General features: G+C 46.5%; 2 pseudogenes; both read right to left on the bottom strand.

The window, feature by feature from the left end:
- Positions 1 to 242: 242 nt before the first annotated feature.
- LOC141920728 (uncharacterized protein C12orf50 homolog) lies at positions 243 to 10,170 on the bottom strand (annotated as a pseudogene).
- Positions 10,171 to 13,028: 2,858 nt separating this feature from the next.
- On the bottom strand, positions 13,029 to 22,980 carry LOC141920679 (uncharacterized protein C12orf50 homolog; annotated as a pseudogene).
- Positions 22,981 to 24,756: the final 1,776 nt, after the last annotated feature.

Below are 24,756 nucleotides of genomic sequence, written 5' to 3'. Positions count from 1 at the left end.
TACATTAAAAGGTCTCTGAGACTGCTAAGGGAAACCAACAGTATTTATTCGTAACAGGAATTATGCCTTAAAACATAGTCTGTACAAATAAATTGAGCTGTCAGATGTTCATAACAGATTAAACTTTGTACATCTATCGAAGGCTGTTGAAGTTTTGAACGTTCTAGTGCACTTCCTAGACGGGATTTTCAGACTTCGTAATTTAATCATCTTTGGATTTTCCGGTTGCTAATTGCCTTGTTTCAACTTTGATTTTTCTTGTCGATGGAAGCACTCGCTTCATCTCTTTCTCCCGTGTAGGTTGGCTTTCTCGTTTTGTGTTGACTCGCATGTCTTCTTGGCTCTGCTGTCAAAATAGAGAGACAGGCCATTTTGTGCGTCATTTCCTAGAATAAAACAACATGCTCTCTCAGAAGCATTTTCAGAAGTACGCTTTCAACGCTTGTAGAAGCAACAGAAAAAAAAAAATCATTTCATCCTAATATAATCCACCCATGTTTCAAAAGGTTCCACGCGAGTATTTTTCCTCCTAAACCTTCCCAAGCAGATGCTTGAGAAGCGTGTGGTGGTTGCACAAAGAAACCAGAACTGGTAGCAAGGCTGGCGAGGGATTCCCGAAGGTGGGTTGAGGTGCTTTGCATCTCCGTGGTGCCTCAAGAGGATTTGCGTCTCTGACGGGAATCCGAATGGCCCAGTGCTGCGTGTGGAAGTGCCCTGGGTCAGCTCAGGGCAGCACTGACAGCGGGGCCGACTGGGGGGTCTGAAACACAGGTGGGGAGGGACCTGGTGCTTTTACTGGAAAGAGGGAATTGTATCGAGCAGTTACCTACCTGAATGGTGGTTTTGAAGTGAGAGCGTGTTTTTCCGTGTGGATTTCTTTTCCTCCAGGTCGGTGAGTTGGAGGATCCTGATGATATTTGTCTGTAGAAAACACACAGACATTGTTTCTTAATTTCAGCTGCAATGGCAGGAAAGACTCCCTGAGCCTGATAGGTGAATTCAGTATGACGTTAGCTGAAGGAGCAATGAATGCATGGGGTGAATCCCACAGCAGCTCTGAAATACCAGCTAGTATTGAGTACAGACTCCCTCTCTAGTCGTTTTAAAGCTCATTGGTAATCTCGCAGCGTTCCCAGGGGGCTCACAGGACCTTCCCAGTGAGGCGATCCCGCCATGGACATCCTTGACTGCAACAAAGGGGACGTTCCTGTGTTGAAAATCTGCCCGAAGGCATCAGTTGCTTTTAGATTAAAGGAGTCCATAAGGCAATGTCCTGTCTTATCCCTGCTTGTGAAGAAGGCACAAGGCAGTATTGTGTTTTTGTGCTGGGCAGTTGATTTTGCATCAGAGTACGCTGCCCGAGGACTAACCCTTCTCTGTAAAACGGGCTGAAAAATGAATATTATTAATCCTCTGGTGTTCTTTTAATGCCACCTTAATTCCGTTAATTCAAATGATTAATTCCACAATAATCCTGAAGTTGTCAGTTTATACACTACACGTAAGTATTACCGTAGTTTTGCGTTTGGGTGCCAAGTCTTGTCTTTGTGTCGAGGTGATTGTTTTGCTTGGGGCATCTCGGACCGTGTGGCTCGGGTACTGCTGAAAAGAAAGGTAGCAAAAATGCTGCTGGTTGCTCTTAGGACAAAAATGCCGATCAGTAAAGCAAAAGCTGTACGTTTATGGTTACATCCAAGACAGATTGCCAGAAGGATACAAGACTCGGAATCCCACCTGTAGGCTTCTTGTCAACTTTATGACAGAGCAGGTGCTATCGAGAGGACGGGTGGAAAAGAGGTGAAGGGAAATAGCATCCTGAATGAATGGCAGGAAGAAGGAGTTCAGTCCTCTGTCCCACGTAAATAATGTGAACAAAATGAACATAAATCGCAAACATTTATGCTGCATTTAAATTGCTGGCAGGAGTTTGAACAAGACCTAAAAGATGCTGTGAGAAGTGGGGATCGGTATGTTTGTGCACCGTGGCACATGATTGCATTCATGCCTGCTTGTGGGGCGGAGAAGTGGCTTTCTGCTACGGAGGTGCTAAATTAGTGTTCATGACTATTCTGCCTGACAAATTGTAAAGCTTTATAAAGCTTCACGTTTCTGTCTGCGGATACTGCGGCAGTCTGTTTGTGAAAACGGTGCTGGATCAAATGGACTCTTGTCCATATTCAGGCACAAATAACTGAATTTTCACCTGCAGGGACCAATCGAAAGCAGCACAACACGGACAGGCACGTTTGAGGCGTTTTAAGAATGCAGTGTAAGCAGGAGCCCACCTGTAGCTTCACTGAACTTTGGTTCTTGATTGGCAGTGACGCTGCGGTAGACGACATAGGCCTTCCTTCGAGGTTCTGGAGGTGGGACAGAAGACTTTCTGCCCGTTTGTGTGACACACAGACGAGAAGAATCAGTTTCATCCCCCTTCCTTTGAGCCCTTTGCTGGTAGCTTGGTTTTACTCTGGGGTTTGAAGTGTGAATTCCTAAAAGGGAAAAACCAAACAAAACTGTTGTGCTGTTCTTCAGGAATTGACATCCTGGCTGGAAAACAAGATTAAAAAATTGTTCTTTGTGGGTAGCCCAGTCCAAATACATTCAGTGATTTTTTATTTAGCACACGATGCTCAGCAATGAGAAGCCAGTGCTGAAGTACATTACCTGCATGTTCAAAGGCTCTGCGGTCTGTTCTGGGAATATCCTCAATTGCTACTCTGCTTCCTGAACGCTGCTGCTCTTTTTTTGCATTACGAAATGTTGTAGGAATTGTATTGCCATCACCTGGAAAGGCAAGAGAAAGAAGGGTTTAGCTGCTTGTGGGTAAGCACAGGGAACGGCACTGCCATTCTCTTCCTCCCGCCTCTGGGAGCTGGTGATTAGTTTAGTGCAGTTGCCTTTAACCTCTCATCTTCTATGCTTCTTTCTCTTTGGTTAGTTCTTTGGATCCTGCCGAGTGCAAGTCGAGCACCTGGTGTGTAACCTGCCGTGCTCTCTAAGGAAATACCATAATAGGCAGGTTAAGGAGACCCCGGCTCCAAAGTGAGGCACCAGCTACAGCCACCTGCTCATTCTTTAGCTTCTCGCTTTTCATGAATGACATTGATGGATCCTACCCGATGGAATAATATGTGGCATATTCAAGGTGCATGTCACCCTCGTACCTAAAACCTCAAGAGTGAAACCTCAACTTGAAGAAATGCTCTGGGGAAGCACCTCTGTCCTTCTCTCTGAACGTATCTAATTAGAAATACAGATAAATATGGCAAGCTGTGTCCGTATCTTCCGTACGGATTTCCCTGTCTGTAGTCTAAACGTATAGAAATATTCAACAGAAATGGCTTATAAAAACAATTTAATAAGAAACCTGTGAAATGCAGAAAGAAGAAGAAAATAACTTTGCCCAATTCTGTTGAACAATTTAGGCTGCATGGTTCGAAATGGAGACAGTTTTTCCATTCCATTTTTTACCAGCGCATCACCCTACTCAAATCTGCGTTACATTAAACAGCATTATCAAGATTTTATCCCTGAAATTGACACTAATGTGAAAATAGTTTGTTTTTTTTTTTTCTCTAATTGAAAGTAGCAGGTCATATTTCTGTGCAGCAATTTCTGATGACTGCTCTACTGGTGAGTCTGGTGTGTTTTTATAGTCAGAACATAATGCTCTCTCCTCAAATGGAATTCTACTATTGCTTATTTGGTAAAAGAACTAATACAGATTTTTTTTTTTTTTTTTTTCAGTCATGCCGCTTGCTCCAGAATGAAGGAGAAACAAAATATAGGAGGTAAGTATTTCTGAATTTGTATTTCTTTGTCCTGCCTTATGTTGGATGAAGCCTAGCATTCAAAAGAAAGTGGAACTCTCTCTTACTATCTCTTGGAAGGCACTTGAAGGGGGTATTTATTTAATCTGAATTTAGTTACAGCAAAGTTTGCTGTGTGGCTGCATTTCATCATCTGGACAGCCAAGACAGCCAGCAGAGAGCCCAGAGCACCTTTGGGAAAGGGACTGGTCTCCCCTTTCTTTGGCACTGTCTTAGGATGCAATAAATAGCCCCGTAAGAGTGCCTGCACGGCCTGGTGGGGAATGGAAACTACATTGCTAAAACTAGGCTACACAAATCTTGATCGTGACGAAAAACTAGATGCGAGACCTATGTTGTGTATCTCAGGAAAGTACACGTGGGGTTAATAGCCCATTTGTACCTTTTGCACCTACAGTCGATACAGGTAGTCACCACGTGTGTGACACGAGAGAGAGAGAGAGAGAGAGAGATGGGGGGAATTACTGAAGTGTTTTTATGCTCTTTGTAATATGCTGTCTTTTATCGACACTAAATCTGAGAAGTGGGGAGGAGGGGCAAACTCTGTGATAGTTTCTCCCTGTAACAGTAATTTTCAAAGTGGTAACCATTGTCCAAGCAGATGAAAAGTACTTGCCTTTCTGCACGTCTCGGTTGGTAGCTTCCGAGGGTAACAGCTCCTTTTCCCGAGGTGAAGACTCAGCGTTTGTAGACTGGTGTTCGCGGGGGGGCTGAATCCTGTAATACTCTCCTAAACACACCCCAAGAGGGAAGGGAAAAAACCAAACCAAAAAAAGGACAACGTTTACTATATTGGCGGCACTGCTGTTTAGGAAAGAGTGACTAAGTTTGTATTTACCAGATTTGTAGCATATTTCCTTTATTGCTCTTTCCTCTTCTATATCTGCATCGGTCTTCGGCACCCAGTTAGGAACATCTGTAGGAAATATTTTTCAAGGGTTACTAGACAGCTGTACAAAGACGTTCGGCAATTCTTAATAAGCAACCACCATAAGGAAATGCACTTTGGTCACAGTCCTTCTTTTTTTTCTGAGTGCAAGCTCTGCTTCTGGCCAGAAAATGGATTCCTTGCTATTGGGTATTTCCACGTGCAGTGGACTTGCAGTCACGACACATATTAAGAAGCAAATGTTTGTTGCTGTAAACTGATTCCAAAAGATCTTCAGTACTCATGGTCCTTCTTTTACCCCCCAAAGGCAATCTTGTGATGAAACATGTCACCAGGGAGTGCTTGTCACAAAACCTCTGCCCGGAGTTGCTCTCCTGCAATGTCTGCCAGCAGAGCTGGCGAAGGGAGCGCTCGTTGGCCGTCTCAGGTAAGGCTACTAGGATTAGCAAAGCCCTACTTGTTATATTGTTGAGGTTCCCGTGGCTTACTCGCACTGAAACCGAGTTAGGAAGCCTGAACAGGCAGCCCTGCCGGCCAGCCTGAAGGGCAGGGGAAAGGGAGGAGCAGCTTGTGGCTGCCTGAGAACTAGCACAGCAGTCTGCGGAGTGCGCACGTGAGAGTAGGTCGCGCTCTCGCTTTCCCTCTCCGGGAATGTGCGATTCGTTCCTTCCCTGTGAATCTCGTGTCTCTGAGTGAGGCGCATTCAACAGTTTAACAACGTTTTAAAAAATTAAATAAGTATATATATATGTGTGTATATAAAAACATATAGACCTAGACATTCAGTTTATGTGAAGAGTGTTGTATGGATTCTCTTTGCTAGATTTAAGAATAACTTTGTGTAATAAAATGAGACTGCCCACAGAGTTTAGGCAAGCAGTTGAAGAAATTATTGAAGTTGAAGTCACACCACTATCTTTTGTGAACAAACCTGTGACTTCAGCTCTATTTAATGAAAAAGAGGTTTGTGAGTTATACCGCTGTTGAGCTATACAGCCAGGCATTTCACAGGAGTTAGGAAATGTTGCCTGACTCACATCTGGTGACTACCGGTTCCGATAACTTGGGGATTAGCTGGAAACCTCTTTCAAAAACTTGTCAACAACTCTTTTCTAAAATTGTAATGGTTATTTGACTCAATCAGCTGTGAAGTGTCAAAACCCCCCCATTCTACTTCCTTGTAAAAGAAAGAAAAAAGTTGTTTACAGTTCTCTTCCTCATCATCTTCGTCGTCCTCTTCATCCCCGAGGTTTATGATGAGCGGAGGGTGGATTGGCAGTGGAATGTGCTGTTGATGTCTGCGTGGCTCTTGATGGGGGGCTGGGTGCAGGATCTCTTCTTGGCTACCCTGTTGCAGTGGGGTATCTGCAGAAAAGAACATGGTGTTTGTTAGGAGGGAACTAGAATATGAAATCCAGGTTGAGACCAGCAGGTGTAGTTCTGAAATCCTTCTCACACCGAAGGCATCGTTACACAGACAGACTGTGCCTTCTAGGGAAAGCCGCCTGCGGAGGTTGGCAAAAGAGCATCTTGCAGCTGCAGAAAGCAGGGAAGAGCACAGGTACCGGCTCCTCCGAACGGACAGGTGAGGCAGTGCTGAGTGAAGCCTTTTGAGAAGAGGAACATTTTGATCATTCTACAGCCTTTGAGAAAGGCTGGGTGTCTCTTCCAGCTGGTGGAGAGATTAATTTCAGTCAGTAACCTTCATTCTTCCAGTCCCTTTGCAGTTATTGACAACAGAGGGAACCCTGTGATTAGTAATACCTGGGCTGCAGGGAGTCAGTGAGTTTAGGACCCCACCTGTGAGAACATTTTAAACAGGCTGAAGAACAGGCAGGCCGGTATCCCTGCCCGTGGCATCAGTTCTGAAGCAGTTAGCAGCGCTAAGCCCAGGATTACCCATTTTTAGCTTGGGGAGCTTTTCTTGCTGTCAACATTTTCTGAATCGCACCTCTCTTTACTGCGTACAACGTGTTGATTTTGAGAAAGACCATGAAGTTCCTGACAGTGATTTACACTTAATCAGAGGAGAATCATAAAAGATACTCTTTCCCTTAGAAATTTGTATCTACCGGTGATGTTGGCAGCAAAACTCCTTTGGTACTGGGACAGCATTTTCTGAGAGCCGGGAAATGCAAGGGACTGAAATGAAAAATGATGAAAGATGGTGAGCCTCTTTGTATCGTTCAAGCCGACCAACGTGCAGCTCTAGATACAAGCAGGATTCCGTGCACTGCATTAAAGATATTGGATGTTTTTTGGGGTTTTAAAGGCAGAAGATGCAGCGTGGGCATTTTCTTGTATTGCCGTGGTTGCTGTTCTTGTGCCTCTCTTGCTTGCCTGTGAGCAGCAGCATGTGGATGAGATTCAAGCCATTTTAAGAACGCTACTGCAGATGAGATTTGTTGTATCTCATGCAAGAGAAAGTAAGATACAGCACTTGAACTTGATCGAGCCTTTGTCAGTGTCCAGAATCGGGTATTAACTAGCTGCGGGGACTGTAAGCCAAATCCAACTCCTATGAGTTTAAGAAGATTTCGGGAACACAAGGCGCTTGCTTCTGAGTAGAGGTCTTTCTGGACTTCTCTTAGGACACCCGTCTCCAGCTCTGGAGAGGAGGCCCAAGAACAACTCTATTTTAGTCCGCTTGTTGGTGCTTCTATGGCAAGTCATGCTGACTTGCTGTCACGCCTGCTTCCGCCCAGTTTCTGACATCTGTGTTGGTTCCCCACCCTGGACTCTTACCCTATTCCAGGTTCCGGCTGTCTGCCAGGACTCCTGGTAGGCAAGAGCTCCTCTTGGAAAAGCCCAAGGAGAGAAGACGCCAACTTGTAATGGTGTTTTTTTCCATCAATACTCTGATTTTCAGACGTTGTACTGCCTTGCAAAGTCTGGCTGTACTTCAGTAGCCCGCATCCAATGTTCAAGCCTGAAAAATGCTTTCAGAGCGCTGAACTGGACATACATCTCCACACAGAGGACTGTAATCTGACGTTACCTATAGAAGGGGTGTCTCATCCGCGTAACGTGTTGTGCTCTATCAACAGCTACTGCTGCTAGTGGCCCTGCCAACCTCCTCCCCCCACCACACAGGCTACTTTTCGTTGCTCTCAAACGATTACCTGCCTACTGGCCATTCTGACTGCTAGAGAGATTTCGTCTAGCAAATACCCAAGTAAAGCAACGTTTTTACTCCGTGGATCTAAAGTGCCGCTTGTGGCTTCGTCTTTCACGTAACTGGTAGCTACGAAGATTCGTAACGTGACAGCTAAAAAAAAAATCAATGTGGCGCCCCTATGCAAATGCCAGTGCAATTCCTTGCTTTGCCTTGGCCTTGCTGCGATAGCAGATCTTACCTGACTGATTTGCCACGGTGCATTTCTTGACCTCAGTCTAGGTGATGGAAGCACCGGAAGGACATTTTTGCGTGTTTACTTAGTCCCGTGAACAAATTGTTGATAAGATATTTTTACTCACTGTTAGTAGGTGGCAAAAAAAGTCCATTGATGTGCCGAGGTTTGCTGTGATGGAAAGCACAGCTGATCCTCAGACAGCCTCGGGGTTGTTTTTCCCAGAAACAGGAGATGTCGTGGTACTTCTGCTGCGGGAGAAAAGAGTTTTCAGATGTTGTAAATGGAACAATAAAAATGGCCTGAATGGATACACACAGCGTGGTGTACTGCTGTGAACATGGGACTAAGGTTTTGTGGGCCCCCGTTCTGATATTGAGGAACCTTTAAAGTTATGTTTAAAGTTCTGTTAAGCTCCAGGTATCTCTGAAGTTATCTTGAGTTAGGTCAATGGAGCTTTCATGAGGTACAACTGTTCCTAGATAAGAACAGGGGTAAAGCAGTCTACTTAGTGTCCTGCAGACTTTTCATGAGATGCTGGGAAGAAAAAAACGTTTTTAGTGGCTTAATTGACACGTGACTGAGTTTCCTTTCCTGCACAGTGGGGTAATGGGGTCAATCTCAAATGAGACCTGCAGGACAAGTGCAAATCTTACACTAGTACTCTCTTACTCTTTAAAGGACATGGGTCTATGGGAAAATAAGGAGTAAGAAGCAAAACTCAGAAAGATTCCGAGCCAAAAGAGAAAAACTGAAAATTTGGGAGTTTGTAATCCTTGTACAGACTTGTCAGACTTGGACTTCAAAAGGAGGCAAAAACCCGTTTTGTTCCAATTCCCATTGGAAACGTCAAGTCGCAGAAGAAAGTCCCTTTTGTTTGCAGACTCAAGAGTGTGTTTGAAGGGACTTGGCCCTTTCTTCGCTGAGGCGGAAGAAGCAGCAGGACTGACTGCCCCCTGCGCCGCTGCCGGGGGGAGGTGGGGATACCGGGAGCAAAGCTGAGCCCGGGAAGAAAGGAGGGGTGGGGAAAGGTGTTTTCAAGATGCAGTGGTTGTCACGGTCCTACTCTGTCTGTTTAAGGGGTGGTGGTGTTAGTGTCTGTATTAAATTGGCATCCCTTTTTCCTTCCCTTAACGAGTCTGTCTTTTGCCTGCGCCTTAAAGGCTGAGCTCATCCCTCCTTGTCCTTATGTCAAGTTCCTGGGTCTTTTGCTTTCCTTTGTCTCAGCGCTGGGGGGGAAGGGGGGGGTGAGCAGCATCTTTGCTTATTTTCCCCTTCTCAGCGCTGGGAGGGAAGGGGGCAGTGAGCGGCTGCGTGGTGCTCCGTTGCCCTCTGAGCTCAAACGGTGACACCCTGTCTCTAAACCCGCAGAACAGATGTGACCCTGTCGCCCGTCTCCGTTCTGAGCACACAGTGTCACAGCCAAGAGGTTTTTCACAGGGACAGTCGGCACCTGGAAGCCTCACGAGGAAGATGACTTTGTGGGTAAGTCACACTAGATTCCCATAGGCCAGTGGCTGCCTTAAGTGTGAATCTCCTCTTTTCAAACTTTTTGTGTTTAATTAATGGCGGAGGTGATAGAGTAGTCCATGGACAGCAGTATTAGGGCGACCAGTAGAAACTCAGGTTCGTGTCCTGGCTGTGAACTCCATCCCAGCTGAGAGCTGTAAATGCCAGGTGGAGGGTTAATTCCGAATGAGTTTCTGTGTAGTTTTTTAAAGGAAAACAAGCCCAAGGATCTTCAAGCGTGACTATTTGAAGGTAAGTTTCACTCGGGTGCAGACATTTAAGAGCTGGGTCTAGGAGCAGCATCTCCACCCCCCACCCCCCACCCCCACTTTTGGACTGTAGCCAGCACAAGTGGGCCATGCCCCGAGACACGCTGGGGTCTGGAGCCAAAGCCCATCTCCCAGGCGTCAACGCCTCAGTGCCTGATGCTGAAGCGGATGCAAGAAGGAAGAGCCCTACACCCACCCTTGGATTTTTACTAGGCGGACTAGAAGTATTTCTTTGGAGGACGGACCCATTTTGAAGGACTTTCTCCTAAGTAACCGACTTTACAGAAATCCAGGTAGTTGCTGTAAGCAGAAGCTATAAACATGGCACGTTTATGCAGAATCAGCGTCGTGTCAATTCATTAAGAAAGAGATGGGTGATCTTTATGCGCGATTTTTAACTCTGTGTTCCTTGAGTATCTGAACCCAGTTCACAGGAGCAATTGTCCGTGGTTCAGATTATCTTAGCTCTTAGCACTTCCAAAAAGGAGCAGTTTGATGTCGGGGTGCTGCCATGAGCCAGAGAGAGGGACGTATCAACTTGAGACTTCACACAGTAAGCCTCCCTTTCAACACGGGTATATCAAGAAAATGAAGGTTACAAAGCACTGTAAAATCTACAGCATTTACCTGTGCGTAGGGGGAATGAAAACGGAAGTCGGGGACGTTCCCAGCTGCGCCCATTTTCACCTCTTGGGCTTCTCGTCCTCCCTCTTAGTAACGGCAGGCAATCTTGTCCTGAAAGCAGTAGTGTTCTCTCAAAAACTGGACCTTCAGGACCTTAGCTCTGCTTCTTCCTTGAAAGAAAAACTCCAGCCGACAGCGAAAGACGCTTGAAGGCAGGAGGTGTGGTACCTTCTGCAGGCTTGTTGAACCGACGAAGGCAGTTGCTAGGTGGTTTGGAATGTTACCTTCCAGGGGTTGCCGAGGGCACCTCCAGCGCGTGACGTCAACATCATGGCGCTCTGTAACCTGTCCAGCTTGAGCACCTTCCTTTTTCTGCGTTGCTGCCGAGTAAAGTAGGGAAAATGGGACCGTTTCAGAGAGTCTCCCGTTGTGGTGTTTCTTTAACGTCAAAGGGAACAAACCCATTTGGCGGGGCTTAAATAGTCCCCAACTTCTTGCCGTAGGAACTGTGTTCTTGGGAACAAATGTTGGCTAGCACAGAGGCAAACTTTATTCTTTGACTGTTTCTTAATCAAAATCCTTGCAGCCAATGTTTCTCTTAGTCTACCTCCCTCTTTGGGTTGAGAAAGTTGCTGTTTCCTGTTAGTGGACGGTTAGCTGTTCACTGCTTACACTGTCGGGGCGCAGAGCTGCTTCTTGCTTCCGCGATGTCCACTGGCACGGCTAAAGCAGAAAGAACAGCGTACACTTGTGTCCCTAATTACCACCTCTGATCCCGTTGAGGTCCTGGGCTGCCCCTGCACAAAAAGTAGCTAGCTAGGGGGAAAAACGGAGTTTTAGTGTTGGAAGACGGTGAGGCATCCTGTTCTCCTCAGGTCCTGGGGTCCCATTTACCCCGCTGACTGACATCAGTGACTCGGAGATGAGCACTTGAGAGCACCGTTAGGGCAAAAGCTGGGAACTTTGGAGTAAACCATAAAAGCAAGGGCAGAAAGGGAAAGGATCCGCAACCTCAAAAGAGAGGTTAAAGAGTAATACGATAGAGATGAAGCCCAAGAGAAGGGAGGGAGATACAAGGCAGAATTCAGGACAGAGGACTAGTGGTTCATAGCATAGAAGGAAAATTCGGGCAAGCAGGTGAGGGCCGTGAAGGACGAAGTGTCAGTGGGCAGCAGCAGCCATGGGAAGGAAGTGTTAACCCTGCCAAGAGCTTTGCACCCAGGGGCTCTTTGTAGGGGGACAGCTCTGCGTGAAGGAGGCACAGAAGAAGGTACGGTCAGGAAGAATTAATTCTGTATTGTGTTTGCGTGACACGGTTTTGGTAGCGGAGGGGCTGCAGGGGTGGCTTCTGTGAGAAGCTGCCAGAAGCTTCCCCGCCGTGTGCGACAGAGGCAGTGCCAGGCGGCTCCAAGATGGCCCCGCTGCCGGCCCGGGCTGAGCCCATGAGCGACGGTGGGAGCGCCTCTGGGATAACATATTTAAGAAGGGGGGAAAACTGCTGGGCAGCAGCGGCATCCGGAGAGAGGAGTGAGAATACGCGAGAGAAACAAGCCTGCGGGCACCAAGGTCGGTGTCCTTCCCTTGAGCTGGGCCTCTCAGTCAGCCCGATCCTGTGCTGGGCATGTGGGCATGTTAAGATGCTAGAAAATGATTTTCTTTTGGCTTTGGCTTGTTGGGGTGGCTTTTCGGGATGGGGAGGTGGGTGAGATTGCATCGGGAGGTGCTAGTTCTTTATGATCCCGGTTTGGAAAGGCCCTCGGATTGTGTAAAGCATCTCTTCAGCTGCTGGTTTTCTGAGATGCCATTTAAAAGGAAAGGAGGACAGTGTAGCTAATCCTACAACCATTCAGATGCTGGGAGGCCCAAGTTGTGCAGCACTGAATGGGCCTGCGACTATGGCCCAGCACACCCTGCACCTCCCGTCCGTGGAAAAGTCACCCCGTTTTGGTCACTTGAGCTCTGACAGGATTTTCCCAAAGAAGCCAAGTCTATTCGTCATTTCCACTGTCAGACAGAAAGGACGTTCACCTGAGAACCTGTCGCTGCGCTCTTAGATAAGGGCTAGGCCAGGGCTTATCTAACTGGACACAGTATCCCTCTGAGTACGATTTTAAATTGCCTCAGGCAGACAACGTAGACCGTGTTGCCGCAAGGCATCGGGTACTACAATTTGAAACGGCGATGTCTAGTTAGAGGGGAGGAAACATTTTCAAGACGCTTAGTCCTTGATTTCAAAATAGATTTTTCTATTCTTCTCTCAGTTAAGGAGAGGGAGGCCTAACTGCACTTTCTAGAATGCATCACTTATTGTTGTTTACATTAAAAGGTCTCTGAGACTGCTAAGGGAAACCAACAGTATTTATTCGTAACAGGAATTATGCCTTAAAACATAGTCTGTACAAATAAATTGAGCTGTCAGATGTTCATAACAGATTAAACTTTGTACATCTATCGAAGGCTGTTGAAGTTTTGAACGTTCTAGTGCACTTCCTAGACGGGATTTTCAGACTTCGTAATTTAATCATCTTTGGATTTTCCGGTTGCTAATTGCCTTGTTTCAACTTTGATTTTTCTTGTCGATGGAAGCACTCGCTTCATCTCTTTCTCCCGTGTAGGTTGGCTTTCTCGTTTTGTGTTGACTCGCATGTCTTCTTGGCTCTGCTGTCAAAATAGAGAGACAGGCCATTTTGTGCGTCATTTCCTAGAATAAAACAACATGCTCTCTCAGAAGCATTTTCAGAAGTACGCTTTCAACGCTTGTAGAAGCAACAGAAAAAAAAAAATCATTTCATCCTAATATAATCCACCCATGTTTCAAAAGGTTCCACGCGAGTATTTTTCCTCCTAAACCTTCCCAAGCAGATGCTTGAGAAGCGTGTGGTGGTTGCACAAAGAAACCAGAACTGGTAGCAAGGCTGGCGAGGGATTCCCGAAGGTGGGTTGAGGTGCTTTGCATCTCCGTGGTGCCTCAAGAGGATTTGCGTCTCTGACGGGAATCCGAATGGCCCAGTGCTGCGTGTGGAAGTGCCCTGGGTCAGCTCAGGGCAGCACTGACAGCGGGGCCGACTGGGGGGTCTGAAACACAGGTGGGGAGGGACCTGGTGCTTTTACTGGAAAGAGGGAATTGTATCGAGCAGTTACCTACCTGAATGGTGGTTTTGAAGTGAGAGCGTGTTTTTCCGTGTGGATTTCTTTTCCTCCAGGTCGGTGAGTTGGAGGATCCTGATGATATTTGTCTGTAGAAAACACACAGACATTGTTTCTTAATTTCAGCTGCAATGGCAGGAAAGACTCCCTGAGCCTGATAGGTGAATTCAGTATGACGTTAGCTGAAGGAGCAATGAATGCATGGGGTGAATCCCACAGCAGCTCCGAAATACCAGCTAGTATTGAGTACAGACTCCCTCTCTAGTCGTTTTAAAGCTCATTGGTAATCTCGCAGCGTTCCCAGGGGGCTCACAGGACCTTCCCAGTGAGGCGATCCCGCCATGGACATCCTTGACTGCAACAAAGGGGACGTTCCTGTGTTGAAAATCTGCCCGAAGGCATCAGTTGCTTTTAGATTAAAGGAGTCCATAAGGCAATGTCCTGTCTTATCCCTGCTTGTGAAGAAGGCACAAGGCAGTATTGTGTTTTTGTGCTGGGCAGTTGATTTTGCATCAGAGTACGCTGCCCGAGGACTAACCCTTCTCTGTAAAACGGGCTGAAAAATGAATATTATTAATCCTCTGGTGTTCTTTTAATGCCACCTTAATTCCGTTAATTCAAATGATTAATTCCACAATAATCCTGAAGTTGTCAGTTTATACACTACACGTAAGTATTACCGTAGTTTTGCGTTTGGGTGCCAAGTCTTGTCTTTGTGTCGAGGTGATTGTTTTGCTTGGGGCATCTCGGACCGTGTGGCTCGGGTACTGCTGAAAAGAAAGGTAGCAAAAATGCTGCTGGTTGCTCTTAGGACAAAAATGCCGATCAGTAAAGCAAAAGCTGTACGTTTATGGTTACATCCAAGACAGATTGCCAGAAGGATACAAGACTCGGAATCCCACCTGTAGGCTTCTTGTCAACTTTATGACAGAGCAGGTGCTATCGAGAGGACGGGTGGAAAAGAGGTGAAGGGAAATAGCATCCTGAATGAATGGCAGGAAGAAGGAGTTCAGTCCTCTGTCCCACGTAAATAATGTGAACAAAATGAACATAAATCGCAAACATTTATGCTGCATTTAAATTGCTGGCAGGAGTTTGAACAAGACCTAAAAGATGCTGTGAGAAGTGGGGATCGGTATGTTTGTGCACCGTGGCACATGATTGCATTCATGCCTGCTTGTGGGGCGGAGAAGTGGCTTTCTGCTACGGAGGTGCTAAATTAGTGTTCATGACTATTCTGCCTGACAAATTGTAAAGCTTTATAAAGCTTCACGTTTCTGTCTGCGGATACTGCGGCAGTCTGTTTGTGAAAACGGTGCTGGATCAAATGGACTCTTGTCCATATTCAGGCACAAATAACTGAATTTTCACCTGCAGGGACCAATCGAAAGCAGCACAACACGGACAGGCACGTTTGAGGCGTTTTAAGAATGCAGTGTAAGCAGGAGCCCACCTGTAGCTTCACTGAACTTTGGTTCTTGATTGGCAGTGACGCTGCGGTAGACGACATAGGCCTTCCTTCGAGGTTCTGGAGGTGGGACAGAAGACTTTCTGCCCGTTTGTGTGACACACAGACGAGAAGAATCAGTTTCATCCCCCTTCCTTTGAGCCCTTTGCTGGTAGCTTGGTTTTACTCTGGGGTTTGAAGTGTGAATTCCTAAAAGGGAAAAACCAAACAAAACTGTTGTGCTGTTCTTCAGGAATTGACATCCTGGCTGGAAAACAAGATTAAAAAATTGTTCTTTGTGGGTAGCCCAGTCCAAATACATTCAGTGATTTTTATTTAGCACACGATGCTCAGCAATGAGAAGCCAGTGCTGAAGTACATTACCTGCATGTTCAAAGGCTCTGCGGTCTGTTCTGGGAATATCCTCAATTGCTACTCTGCTTCCTGAACGCTGCTGCTCTTTTTTTGCATTACGAAATGTTGTAGGAATTGTATTGCCATCACCTGGAAAGGCAAGAGAAAGAAGGGTTTAGCTGCTTGTGGGTAAGCACAGGGAACGGCACTGCCATTCTCTTCCTCCCGCCTCTGGGAGCTGGTGATTAGTTTAGTGCAGTTGCCTTTAACCTCTCATCTTCTATGCTTCTTTCTCTTTGGTTAGTTCTTTGGATCCTGCCGAGTGCAAGTCGAGCACCTGGTGTGTAACCTGCCGTGCTCTCTAAGGAAATACCATAATAGGCAGGTTAAGGAGACCCCGGCTCCAAAGTGAGGCACCAGCTACAGCCACCTGCTCATTCTTTAGCTTCTCGCTTTTCATGAATGACATTGATGGATCCTACCCGATGGAATAATATGTGGCATATTCAAGGTGCATGTCACCCTCGTACCTAAAACCTCAAGAGTGAAACCTCAACTTGAAGAAATGCTCTGGGGAAGCACCTCTGTCCTTCTCTCTGAACGTATCTAATTAGAAATACAGATAAATATGGCAAGCTGTGTCCGTATCTTCCGTACGGATTTCCCTGTCTGTAGTCTAAACGTATAGAAATATTCAACAGAAATGGCTTATAAAAACAGTTTAATAAGAAACCTGTGAAATGCAGAAAGAAGAAGAAAATAACTTTGCCCAATTCTGTTGAACAATTTAGGCTGCATGGTTCGAAATGGAGACAGTTTTTCCATTCCATTTTTTACCAGCGCATCACCCTACTCAAATCTGCGTTACATTAAACAGCATTATCAAGATTTTATCCCTGAAATTGACACTAATGTGAAAATAGTTTGTTTTTTTTGTTCTCTAATTGAAAGTAGCAGGTCATATTTCTGTGCAGCAATTTCTGATGACTGCTCTACTGGTGAGTCTGGTGTGTTTTTATAGTCAGAACATAATGCTCTCTCCTCAAATGGAATTCTACTATTGCTTATTTGGTAAAAGAACTAATACAGATTTTTTTTTTTTTTTTCAGTCATGCCGCTTGCTCCAGAATGAAGGAGAAACAAAATATAGGAGGTAAGTATTTCTGAATTTGTATTTCTTTGTCCTGCCTTATGTTGGATGAAGCCTAGCATTCAAAAGAAAGTGGAACTCTCTCTTACTATCTCTTGGAAGGCACTTGAAGGGGGTATTTATTTAATCTGAATTTAGTTACAGCAAAGTTTGCTGTGTGGCTGCATTTCATCATCTGGACAGCCAAGACAGCCAGCAGAGAGCCCAGAGCACCTTTGGGAAAGGGACTGGTCTCCCCTTTCTTTGGCACTGTCTTAGGATGCAATAAATAGCCCCGTAAGAGTGCCTGCACGGCCTGGTGGGGAATGGAAACTACATTGCTAAAACTAGGCTACACAAATCTTGATCGTGACGAAAAACTAGATGCGAGACCTATGTTGTGTATCTCAGGAAAGTACACGTGGGGTTAATAGCCCATTTGTACCTTTTGCACCTACAGTCGATACAGGTAGTCACCACGTGTGTGACACGAGAGAGAGAGAGAGAGAGAGAGATGGGGGGAATTACTGAAGTGTTTTTATGCTCTTTGTAATATGCTGTCTTTTATCGACACTAAATCTGAGAAGTGGGGAGGAGGGGCAAACTCTGTGATAGTTTCTCCCTGTAACAGTAATTTTCAAAGTGGTAACCATTGTCCAAGCAGATGAAAAGTACTTGCCTTTCTGCACGTCTCGGTTGGTAGCTTCCGAGGGTAACAGCTCCTTTTCCCGAGGTGAAGACTCAGCGTTTGTAGACTGGTGTTCGCGGGGGGGCTGAATCCTGTAATACTCTCCTAAACACACCCCAAGAGGGAAGGGAAAAAACCAAACCAAAAAAAGGACAACGTTTACTATATTGGCGGCACTGCTGTTTAGGAAAGAGTGACTAAGTTTGTATTTACCAGATTTGTAGCATATTTCCTTTATTGCTCTTTCCTCTTCTATATCTGCATCGGTCTTCGGCACCCAGTTAGGAACATCTGTAGGAAATATTTTTCAAGGGTTACTAGACAGCTGTACAAAGACGTTCGGCAATTCTTAATAAGCAACCACCATAAGGAAATGCACTTTGGTCACAGTCCTTCTTTTTTTTCTGAGTGCAAGCTCTGCTTCTGGCCAGAAAATGGATTCCTTGCTATTGGGTATTTCCACGTGCAGTGGACTTGCAGTCACGACACATATTAAGAAGCAAATGTTTGTTGCTGTAAACTGATTCCAAAAGATCTTCAGTACTCATGATCCTTCTTTTACCCCCCAAAGGCAATCTTGTGATGAAACATGTCACCAGGGAGTGCTTGTCACAAAACCTCTGCCCGGAGTTGCTCTCCTGCAATGTCTGCCAGCAGAGCTGGCGAAGGGAGCGCTCGTTGGCCGTCTCGGGTAAGGCTACTAGGATTAGCAAAGCCCTACTTGTTATATTGTTGAGGTTCCCGTGGCTTACTCGCACTGAAACCGAGTTAGGAAGCCTGAACAGGCAGCCCTGCCGGCCAGCCTGAAGGGCAGGGGAAAGGGAGGAGCAGCTTGTGGCTGCCTGAGAACTAGCACAGCAGTCTGCGGAGTGCGCACGTGAGAGTAGGTCGCGCTCTCGCTTTCCCTCTCCGGGAATGTGCGATTCGTTCCTTCCCTGTGAATCTCGTGTCTCTGAGTGAGGCGCATTCAACAGTTTAACAACGTTTTAAAAAATTAAATAAGTATATATATATGTGTGTATATAAAAACATATAGACCTAGACATTCAGTTTATGTGAAGAGTGTTGTATGGATTCTCTTTGCTAGATTTAAGAATAACTTTGTGTAATAAAATGAGACTGCCCACAGAGTTTAGGCAAGCAGTTGAAGAAATTATTGAAGTTGAAGTCACACCACTATCTTTTGTGAACAAACCTGTGACTTCAGCTCTATTTAATGAAAAAGAGGTTTGTGAGTTATACCGCTGTTGAGCTATACAGCCAGGCATTTCACAGGAGTTAGGAAATGTTGCCTGACTCACATCTGGTGACTACCGGTTCCGATAACTTGGGGATTAGCTGGAAACCTCTTTCAAAAACTTGTCAACAACTCTTTTCTAAAATTGTAATGGTTATTTGACTCAATCAGCTGTGAAGTGTCAAACCCCCCCCATTCTACTTCCTTGTAAAAGAAAGAAAAAAGTTGTTTACAGTTCTCTTCCTCATCATCTTCGTCGTCCTCTTCATCCCCGAGGTTTATGATGAGCGGAGGGTGGATTGGCAGTGGAATGTGCTGTTGATGTCTGCGTGGCTCTTGATGGGGGGCTGGGTGCAGGATCTCTTCTTGGCTACCCTGTTGCAGTGGGGTATCTGCAGAAAAGAACATGGTGTTTGTTAGGAGGGAACTAGAATATGAAATCCAGGTTGAGACCAGCAGGTGTAGTTCTGAAATCCTTCTCACACCGAAGGCATCGTTACACAGACAGACTGTGCCTTCTAGGGAAAGCCGCCTGCGGAGGTTGGCAAAAGAGCATCTTGCAGCTGCAGAAAGCAGGGAAGAGCACAGGTACCGGCTCCTCCGAACGGACAGGTGAGGCAGTGCTGAGTGAAGCCTTTTGAGAAGAGGAACATTTTGATCATTCTACAGCCTTTGAGAAAGGCTGGGTGTCTCTTCCAGCTGGTGGAGAGATTAATTTCAGTCAGTAACCTTCATTCTTCCAGTCCCTTTGCAGTTATTGACAACAGAGGGAACCCTGTGATTAGTAATACCTGGGCTGCAGGGAGTCAGTGAGTTTAGGACCCCACCTGTGAGAACATTTTAAACAGGCTGAAGAACAGGCAGGCCGGTATCCCTGCCCGTGGCATCAGTTCTGAAGCAGTTAGCAGCGCTAAGCCCAGGATTACCCATTTTTAGCTTGGGGAGCTTTTCTTGCTGTCAACATTTTCTGAATCGCACCTCTCTTTACTGCGTACAACGTGTTGATTTTGAGAAAGACCATGAAGTTCCTGACAGTGATTTACACTTAATCAGAGGAGAATCATAAAAGATACTCTTTCCCTTAGAAATTTGTATCTACCGGTGATGTTGGCAGCAAAACTCCTTTGGTACTGGGACAGCATTTTCTGAGAGCCGGGAAATGCAAGGGACTGAAATGAAAAATGATGAAAGATGGTGAGCCTCTTTGTATCGTTCAAGCCGACCAACGTGCAGCTCTAGATACAAGCAGGATTCCGTGCACTGCATTAAAGATATTGGATGTTTTTTGGGGTTTTAAAGGCAGAAGATGCAGCGTGGGCATTTTCTTGTATTGCCGTGGTTGCTGTTCTTGTGCCTCTCTTGCTTGCCTGTGAGCAGCAGCATGTGGATGAGATTCAAGCCATTTTAAGAACGCTACTGCAGATGAGATTTGTTGTATCTCATGCAAGAGAAAGTAAGATACAGCACTTGAACTTGATCGAGCCTTTGTCAGTGTCCAGAATCGGGTATTAACTAGCTGCGGGGACTGTAAGCCAAATCCAACTCCTATGAGTTTAAGAAGATTTCGGGAACACAAGGCGCTTGCTTCTGAGTAGAGGTCTTTCTGGACTTCTCTTAGGACACCCGTCTCCAGCTCTGGAGAGGAGGCCCAAGAACAACTCTATTTTAGTCCGCTTGTTGGTGCTTCTATGGCAAGTCATGCTGACTTGCTGTCACGCCTGCTTCCGCCCAGTTTCTGACATCTGTGTTGGTTCCCCACCCTGGACTCTTACCCTATTCCAGGTTCCGGCTGTCTGCCAGGACTCCTGGTAGGCAAGAGCTCCTCTTGGAAAAGCCCAAGGAGAGAAGACGCCAACTTGTAATGGTGTTTTTTTCCATCAATACTCTGATTTTCAGACGTTGTACTGCCTTGCAAAGTCTGGCTGTACTTCAGTAGCCCGCATCCAATGTTCAAGCCTGAAAAATGCTTTCAGAGCGCTGAACTGGACATACATCTCCACACAGAGGACTGTAATCTGACGTTACCTATAGAAGGGGTGTCTCATCCGCGTAACGTGTTGTGCTCTATCAACAGCTACTGCTGCTAGTGGCCCTGCCAACCTCCTCCCCCCACCACACAGGCTACTTTTCGTTGCTCTCAAACGATTACCTGCCTACTGGCCATTCTGACTGCTAGAGAGATTTCGTCTAGCAAATACCCAAGTAAAGCAACGTTTTTACTCCGTGGATCTAAAGTGCCGCTTGTGGCTTCGTCTTTCACGTAACTGGTAGCTACGAAGATTCGTAACGTGACAGCTAAAAAAAAATCAATGTGGCGCCCCTATGCAAATGCCAGTGCAATTCCTTGCTTTGCCTTGGCCTTGCTGCGATAGCAGATCTTACCTGACTGATTTGCCACGGTGCATTTCTTGACCTCAGTCTAGGTGATGGAAGCACCGGAAGGACATTTTTGCGTGTTTACTTAGTCCCGTGAACAAATTGTTGATAAGATATTTTTACTCACTGTTAGTAGGTGGCAAAAAAAGTCCATTGATGTGCCGAGGTTTGCTGTGATGGAAAGCACAGCTGATCCTCAGACAGCCTCGGGGTTGTTTTTCCCAGAAACAGGAGATGTCGTGGTACTTCTGCTGCGGGAGAAAAGAGTTTTCAGATGTTGTAAATGGAACAATAAAAATGGCCTGAATGGATACACACAGCGTGGTGTACTGCTGTGAACATGGGACTAAGGTTTTGTGGGCCCCCGTTCTGATATTGAGGAACCTTTAAAGTTATGTTTAAAGTTCTGTTAAGCTCCAGGTATCTCTGAAGTTATCTTGAGTTAGGTCAATGGAGCTTTCATGAGGTACAACTGTTCCTAGATAAGAACAGGGGTAAAGCAGTCTACTTAGTGTCCTGCAGACTTTTCATGAGATGCTGGGAAGAAAAAAACGTTTTTAGTGGCTTAATTGACACGTGACTGAGTTTCCTTTCCTGCACAGTGGGGTAATGGGGTCAATCTCAAATGAGACCTGCAGGACAAGTGCAAATCTTACACTAGTACTCTCTTACTCTTTAAAGGACATGGGTCTATGGGAAAATAAGGAGTAAGAAGCAAAACTCAGAAAGATTCCGAGCCAAAAGAGAAAAACTGAAAATTTGGGAGTTTGTAATCCTTGTACAGACTTGTCAGACTTGGACTTCAAAAGGAGGCAAAAACCCGTTTTGTTCCAATTCCCATTGGAAACGTCAAGTCGCAGAAGAAAGTCCCTTTTGTTTGCAGACTCAAGAGTGTGTTTGAAGGGACTTGGCCCTTTCTTCGCTGAGGCGGAAGAAGCAGCAGGACTGACTGCCCCCTGCGCCGCTGCCGGGGGGAGGTGGGGATACCGGGAGCAAAGCTGAGCCCGGGAAGAAAGGAGGGGTGGGGAAAGGTGTTTTCAAGATGCAGTGGTTGTCACGGTCCTACTCTGTCTGTTTAAGGGGTGGTGGTGTTAGTGTCTGTATTAAATTGGCATCCCTTTTTCCTTCCCTTAACGAGTCTGTCTTTTGCCTGCGCCTTAAAGGCTGAGCTCATCCCTCCTTGTCCTTATGTCAAGTTCCTGGGTCTTTTGCTTTCCTTTGTCTCAGCGCTGGGGGGGAAGGGGGGGGTGAGCAGCATCTTTGCTTATTTTCCCCTTCTCAGCGCTGGGAGGGAAGGGGGCAGTGAGCGGCTGCGTGGTGCTCCGTTGCCCTCTGAGCTCAAACGGTGACACCCTGTCTCTAAACCCGCAGAACAGATGTGACCCTGTCGCCCGTCTCCGTTCTGAGCACACAGTGTCACAGCCAAGAGGTTTTTCACAGGGACAGTCGGCACCTGGAAGCCTCACGAGGAAGATGACTTTGTGGGTAAGTCACACTAGATTCCCATAGGCCAGTGGCTGCCTTAAGTGTGAATCTCCTCTTTTCAAACTTTTTGTGTTTAATTAATGGCGGAGGTGATAGAGTAGTCCATGGACAGCAGTATTAGGGCGACCAGTAGAAACTCAGGTTCGTGTCCTGGCTGTGAACTCCATCCCAGCTGAGAGCTGTAAATGCCAGGTGGAGGGTTAATTCCGAATGAGTTTCTGTGTAGTTTTTTAAAGGAAAACAAGCCCAAGGATCTTCAAGCGTGACTATTTGAAGGTAAGTTTCACTCGGGTGCAGACATTTAAGAGCTGGGTCTAGGAGCAGCATCTCCACCACCCCCCCCCCCCCCCCCCCACTTTTGGACTGTAGCCAGCACAAGTGGGCCATGCCCCGAGACACGCTGGGGTCTGGAGCCAAAGCCCATCTCCCAGGCGTCAACGCCTCAGTGCCTGATGCTGAAGCGGATGCAAGAAGGAAGAGCCCTACACCCACCCTTGGATTTTTACTAGGCGGACTAGAAGTATTTCTTTGGAGGACGGACCCATTTTGAAGGACTTTCTCCTAAGTAACCGACTTTACAGAAATCCAGGTAGTTGCTGTAAGCAGAAGCTATAAACATGGCACGTTTATGCAGAATCAGCGTCATGTCAATTCATTAAGAAAGAGATGGGTGATCTTTATGCGCGATTTTTAACTCTGTGTTCCTTGAGTATCTGAACCCAGTTCACAGGAGCAATTGTCCGTGGTTCAGATTATCTTGGCTCTTAGCACTTCCAAAAAGGAGCAGTTTGATGTCGGGGTGCTGCCATGAGCCAGAGAGAGGGACGTATCAACTTGAGACTTCACACAGTAAGCCTCCCTTTCAACACGGGTATATCAAGAAAATGAAGGTTACAAAGCACTGTAAAATCTACAGCATTTACCTGTGCGTAGGGGGAATGAAAACGGAAGTCGGGGACGTTCCCAACTGCGCCCATTTTCACCTCTTGGGCTTCTCGTCCTCCCTCTTAGTAACGGCAGGCAATCTTGTCCTGAAAGCAGTAGTGTTCTCTCAAAAACTGGACCTTCAGGACCTTAGCTCTGCTTCTTCCTTGAAAGAAAAACTCCAGCCGACAGCGAAAGACGCTTGAAGGCAGGAGGTGTGGTACCTTCTGCAGGCTTGTTGAACCGACGAAGGCAGTTGCTAGGTGGTTTGGAATGTTACCTTCCAGGGGTTGCCGAGGGCACCTCCAGCGCGTGACGTCAACATCATGGCGCTCTGTAACCTGTCCAGCTTGAGCACCTTCCTTTTTCTGCGTTGCTGCCGAGTAAAGTAGGGAAAATGGGACCGTTTCAGAGAGTCTCCCGTTGTGGTGTTTCTTTAACGTCAAAGGGAACAAACCCATTTGGCGGGGCTTAAATAGTCCCCAACTTCTTGCCGTAGGAACTGTGTTCTTGGGAACAAATGTTGGCTAGCACAGAGGCAAACTTTATTCTTTGACTGTTTCTTAATCAAAATCCTTGCAGCCAATGTTTCTCTTAGTCTACCTCCCTCTTTGGGTTGAGAAAGTTGCTGTTTCCTGTTAGTGGACGGTTAGCTGTTCACTGCTTACACTGTCGGGGCGCAGAGCTGCTTCTTGCTTCCGCGATGTCCACTGGCACGGCTAAAGCAGAAAGAACAGCGTACGCTTGTGTCCCTAATTACCACCTCTGATCCCGTTGAGGTCCTGGGCTGCCCCTGCACAAAAAGTAGCTAGCTAGGGGGAAAAACGGAGTTTTAGTGTTGGAAGACGGTGAGGCATCCTGTTCTCCTCAGGTCCTGGGGTCCCATTTACCCCGCTGACTGACATCAGTGACTCGGAGATGAGCACTTGAGAGCACCGTTAGGGCAAAAGCTGGGAACTTTGGAGTAAACCATAAAAGCAAGGGCAGAAAGGGAAAGGATCCGCAACCTCAAAAGAGAAGTTAAAGAGTAATACGATAGAGATGAAGCCCAAGAGAAGGGAGGGAGATACAAGGCAGAATTCAGGACAGAGGACTAGTGGTTCATAGCATAGAAGGAAAATTCGGGCAAGCAGGTGAGGGCCGTGAAGGACGAAGTGTCAGTGGGCAGCAGCAGCCATGGGAAGGAAGTGTTAACCCTGCCAAGAGCTTTGCACCCAGGGGCTCTTTGTAGGGGGACAGCTCTGCGTGAAGGAGGCACAGAAGAAGGTACGGTCAGGAAGAATTAATTCTGTATTGTGTTTGCGTGACACGGTTTTGGTAGCGGAGGGGCTGCAGGGGTGGCTTCTGTGAGAAGCTGCCAGAAGCTTCCCCGCCGTGTGCGACAGAGGCAGTGCCAGGCGGCTCCAAGATGGCCCCGCTGCCGGCCCGGGCTGAGCCCATGAGCGACGGTGGGAGCGCCTCTGGGATAACATATTTAAGAAGGGGGGAAAACTGCTGG

Source organism: Strix aluco, chromosome 1 (genome assembly GCF_031877795.1).
Source record: "Strix aluco isolate bStrAlu1 chromosome 1, bStrAlu1.hap1, whole genome shotgun sequence".
NCBI lineage: Eukaryota > Metazoa > Chordata > Aves > Strigiformes > Strigidae > Strix > Strix aluco.
The sequence above is the reverse complement of the archived record's forward strand: the minus strand, read 5'-3'. Positions and strand labels throughout refer to the sequence as shown.